Here is a 6,000-nt window from a genome sequence, read left to right as displayed (position 1 = left end):
ATCTTTTCCCCTAAGGACAGGAACGTGGCAGGGATGTCCACTCTCACCACTGCTATTCAACATAGTATTAGAAGTCCTAGCCAGAGCAATCAGACAACGAAAAGAAATCAAAGGCATCCAAATCGGCAAAGAGGAAGTCAAACTCTCACTCTTTGCAGATGATATGATACTCTATGTGGAAAACCCAAAAGACTCCACCCCAAACTGCTAGAACTCACACAGGAGTTCAGTAAAGTAGCAGAATATAAAATCAATGCACAGAAATCAGTGGCATTACTATACACCAACAACAACACAGAAGAGAGACAAATCAAGGAGTCATTCCCATTTACAATTGCACCCAAAACCTTAAGATAACTAGGTATAAATTTAACCAAGGAGGCAAAGGATCTGTACTCAGAAAACTATAAAATGCTCCTAAAAGAAATTGAAAAAGACACAAAGAAATGGAAAAACCTTCCATGCTCCTGGATTGGAAGAACAAATATTGTGAAGATGTCAATGCTACCTAGAACAATCTACACATTCAATGCAATCCCCATCAAAATACCATCCACTGTTTTCAAAGAAATAGAACAAATAATCCTAAAATTTGTATGAAACCAGAAGAGACCCCGAATAGCCAGAGGAATATTGAAAAAGAAAAGCAAAGCCGGTGACATCAAAATTCCTGACTCCAGCTCTATTACAAAGCTGTCATCATCAAGACAGTATGGTACTGGCACAAAAACAGACACATAGATCAATGGAACAGAATCGAGAGCCCAGAAATGGACCCTCCACTCTATGGTCAACTCATCTTTGACATAGCAGGAAAGAATGTCCAATGGGAAAAAGACAGTCTCTTCAACAAATGCTGTTGGGAAAATTGGACAGCCACGTGCAGAAGAATGAAACTGGACCATTTCCTTACACCACACACAAAAATAGACTCTAAATTGTTGAAAGACCTAAAGGTGAAACGGGAGTCCATCAAAATCCTAAAGGAGAACACAGGTAGCACCTCTTCCACCTCAGCTGCAGCAACTTCTTCCTAGAAACATCGCCAAAGGCAAGGGAAGCAAGGGCAAAATTGAAATATTGGGATTTCATCAAGATAAAAAGCTTTGCACAGCAAGGGGAACACTCAACAAAACCAAAAGACAACCGACAGAATGGGAGAAAATATTTGCAAATGACATATCAGATAAAGGACTAGTATCCAAAATCTATAAAGAACTTATCAAACTCAACACCCAAAGAACAAATAATCCAATAAAGAAATGGGCAGAAGACATGAACAGACATTTTTCCAAAGAAGACATCCAAATGGCTAACAGACACATGAAAAAGTGCTCAACATCGCTCGGCATCAGGGAAATCCAAATCAAAACCTCAAAGAGATACCACCTCACACCAGTCAGAATGGCTAAAATTAACAAGTCAAGAAACGACAGATGTTGGTGGGGATGTGGAGAAAGGGGAACCCTCCTACACTGTTGGTGGGAATGCAAGCTGGTGCGACCCCTCTGGAAAACAGTATGGAGGTTCCTCAAACAGTTGAAAATAGAGCTACCATACGATCCAGCAATTGCACTATTGGGTATTTACCCCAAAGGTACAAATGTAGGGATCCAAAGGGGTACGTGCACCTCGATGTTTATAGCAGCAATGTCCACAATAGCCAAACTGTGGAAAGAGCCAAGATGTCCATCGACAGATGAATGGATAAAGATGAAGTGGTATATATACACAATGGAATATTATGCAGCCATCAAAAGGAATGAGATCTTGTCATTTGCAACGACGTGGATGGAACTGGAGGGTGTTATGCTGAGTGAAATAAGTCAATCAGAGAAAGACATGTATCATATGACCTCACTGATATGAGAAATTCTTAATCTCAGGAAACAAACTGAGGGTTGCTGGAGTGGCAGAGGGTGGGAGAGATGGGGTGGCTGGGTGATAGACATTGGGTGGGGTATGTGCTATGGTGAGCGCTGTGAATTGTGCAAGACTGTTGAATCACAGATCTGTCCCTTGAAACAAATAATGCAACATATGTTAAGAAAAAAGAAAAAAGAAGAAGATCGCAGGAGGGCAAGAATAAAAGGGAGTAAGTCGGAGGGGGAGACAAACCATGAGAGACGATGGACTCTGAAAAACAAACTGAGGGTTCTAGAGGGAAGGAGGGTGGGGGGATGGGTTAGTCTGGTGATGGGTATTAAAGAGGGCAAATTCTGCGTGGAGCACTGGGTGTTATGCACAAACAATGAATCATGGAACACTACATTAAGAACTAATGATGTAATGTATGGTGGTTAACATAACAATAAAAAAATTAAAAAAAAAATTTAAAAAAAAGAAGTAAAGGAGAAATAAAGACTTTTCTAGACAATGAAAAACTGCGGGATGTCATCACCACCAAGTGACTTACAAGAAATGTTAAGGAGTTCTTTAAGCTAAAATGAAAGGACAGGGCGCCTGGGTGGCTCAGCTGGTTAAGTGACTGCCTTTGGCTCAGGTCATGATCCTGGAGTCCCAGGATCGAGTCTCACATCAGGTTCCCTGCTCAGCAGGGAGTCTGCTTCTCCCTCTGACCCTCTTCCGTCTCATGTTCTCTATCTCTCATTCTCTCTCTCTCAAATAAATATATAAAATCTTTAAAAAAAATAAAAAAATAAAAAAATAAAATGAAAGGACAATAATATAACACTATGCTAACTAACTGTAATTAAAATTATAAATCTTAAAAAATAAATAGTTTGAAATTATAAAAACAAATTAAAGGACATTAAGTAGTAACATGAGTACATATGAATATGTAAATGTGTAGACGAATTCAGAATACCCTAATACTGTAATAGTGGTGTGTACACTGACATGGACAATGACAAAGGACAAAGTATTTAAATAACTCTTACTTTAATAATTTATTGAGGAATACAAAATATGAACTATGTAAATAGTAATATTAAAACATGAAATGTTTGAGGAGGAATAAATATACACAGCTTTTGCATATGATTATGTTAAGTTGTTACCAGCTTAAAATAGACTGTTATAACTCTAAGACATTTTGGAGGAAGCTTATGGTAATCATAAAGGAAAATCCTATACTAGATATACAAAAGTTAAAGAGGAGGGTGTCAGAGCATACAGCTATAGAAAAGTATCAAATTACAAAGGGTTTCAGTAAAAGAAAAATAAAAGAACAAATGAATTATCAAACATCCAGGAAACAATTAATATACTGGCAATAGCAGGTCTGTGCATAACATTAATTTCTTTACATGAAAATGTAATAAATTTTCCAATCAAAAGACAGTTGTTAAATGGTCAAAATAAAAACAAGAACCAAATCTACATTAACTGTAAGACACTCACATCAGACATAACTGCTTGCATACACTGAAACTGAAGTGATTGAATAGGATATTCCATACTAATGAAAACCTAAACAAATAAGTAAATAAAAAATAGTTTCTATGCTTATGTACCTCTGAAACAAATAAGGTAATATATGTTAAGAATAAAAAAGAAGATAGCAGGAGGGGAAGAATGAAGGAGGGAAAATTGGAGGGGGAGATGAACCATGAGAAACAATGGACTCTGAAAAACAAACTGAGAGTTCTAGAGGGGAAGGGGGTGGGGGGATGGGTTAGCCTGGTGAAAAAAATAAATAAATAAAAAATAGACAATAGAGGCTTTAAGTAAAAAAAAATTAACTGGATCATTTGTTTTTTTGGGTGTTGAGATTGAGAACTTCTTTATAGATCTTGGATACCAGCCCTTTATCTGTAATGTCATTTGCAAATATCTTCTCCCATTCTGTGGGTTGCCTCTTTGTTTTGTTGACTGTTTCCTTAGCTGTGCAAAAGCGTTTTATCTTGATGAAGTCCCAAAAGTTCATTTTTGCTTTTGTTTCCCTTGCCTTTAGAGACGTCTTGAAAGAAGTTGCTGTGGCCAATGTCAAAGAGGTTACTGCTTATGTTCTCCTCTAGGATTTTTATGGATTCTTGTCTCACATTTAGGTCTTTCCTCCATTTTGAGTTTATTTTTGTGTATTGTTTAAGAGAATAGTCCAGTTTCATTCCTCTGCATGTGGCAGAGAAGAGACTGTCTTATTTTATTTTATTTTATTTTTTATTTTATTATTTTATTATATTGAAGACACTGTCTTTTTTCCATTGGATATTCTTCCCTGATTTGTCGAAGATTAGTTGAGGGTGCAATTCTGGGGTTTCTATTCTGTTCCACTGATCTATGTGTCTGTTTTTGTGCCAATACTCATCACCCCAAAATCAAATAATCCAGTCAATAAATGGGCTGAAGACATGAACAAACACTTTTCCAAAGAGGACAAACAAATGGCTAACAGACACATGAAAAAATGTTCAACATCACTAGCTATCAGGGAAATATAAATCAAAACCACAATGAGATACCACCTTATACCAGTTAGGATGGCAAAAATTTACAAGATAGGAGACAACAAGTGTTGGCAAGGATGCAGAGAAAGGGCAACCCTCTTACACTGTTGGTGGGAAGGCAAGCTGGTACAGACACTCTGGGAAACAGTATGGAGGTTCATCAAGACACTAAAAATAGAGCTACCGTATGACCCACCATTTGCACTGCTAGCTATTTACCACGAAAATACAGATGTAGTGAAAACAAAGGGCACATGCACCCTAATGTTAACAGCAGCAATGTCCAGGATAGCTAAACTGTGGAAGGAGCCAAGATGTCCTTCAACAGATGAATGGATAAAGAAGATGTGGTTCATACATACAACAGAATATTATTCAACCATCAGAAACGATGAATACCCATCATTTGCATCAACATGGGAACTGGAGGGGATTATGTTAAAAGAAGTAAGTCAAGTAGAGAAAGACAATTATCATATGGTTTCACTCACATGTGGGACATAAGCAATAGCACAGAGGACCATAGGGGAAGGGAGGGAAATCCAAAGGGGGAGAAATCAGAGAGGGAGACAAACCATGAAAGGCTATGAACCCCAAAAAGCAATCTGGGGGTTGCAGAAGGGAGGAGGGCGGGGGGAGGGGATAACAGGGTGATGGTATTAAGGAGGGCATGCACTGTGATGAGCACTGGGTGTTATACTTAACTAATGGATCATTGAACAGTACATCAAAACTAATGATGTACTATACAGTGGCTAACTGAACATAATAAAAAATAAAAAATAAATGCAATAACTCTGCCCTTTAATTATGGTGAACACCATTTAAAATGAATTCCCTGGACTCAGGGTCAAATGGGGCATCTTCAGGGTTGGAAATGAAGAGAGGACGTTTGGGTCACTATGGTCATAAGAATGATAAGTCCATTGGGCTATGACAATTTTGTGCAGTGGAACTTGGGCTTCATATAATGTTTTCCATTCACCATGAGCCTTAACAGTGAAGGTTGTGATAAAAGGTTTGGCATGGTACCTGTCAGTAAATATTCCAGTGAGGAGAGGGAGGGCCTTGGTACAATATCAGAGGCTCTGGAGACCTTTGCTTTCCCTATCCCTCTTCATCCTCACTAGAGTACTCTGTAACAGTCAGCTGTTTCCTTAGTGTCAGGTACATTTCATGAGGCATGTTTCTTGGTTCTATACCATTCATGGAAATCCAAGGGGGCTCAGAATCTGTGGTATCTCAGAGGAAATAGACAAATAGCCTAGATGGATCTTTGAGATGTTTATGGATTTTAGGATTTTTAGACATACAAGTCAGTTGATGGATTTCAGCATCTGTGAGTAACAATTCAGAGCACACTATAAAAACCAGCAATAACCCTTCTCTTTCTTGCTGCAGAAACTTTAAGAAAGGCTTAAATTTCAGTTAAGCTATAGCTTCTAATCTCAGTTTCTGCCTCTTTGATTTTTTCCTGTTACATTTACATTACATATTATTGTCAGAAAAATTTATGGATGATATCCCTGTGAACCCTCTTTATAGGTGGCTGCTTACCTTTCCAAGGTACAAACTGACCTTACGAGGA

This window comes from Eumetopias jubatus, unplaced genomic scaffold (assembly GCF_037043125.1).
Source record: "Eumetopias jubatus isolate StellerSeaLion01/CBP00866 unplaced genomic scaffold, mEumJub1_p1.0 scaffold_5, whole genome shotgun sequence".
NCBI classification, from domain to species: Eukaryota; Metazoa; Chordata; class Mammalia; order Carnivora; family Otariidae; genus Eumetopias; species Eumetopias jubatus.
This window is presented reverse-complemented; position numbering follows the sequence as displayed.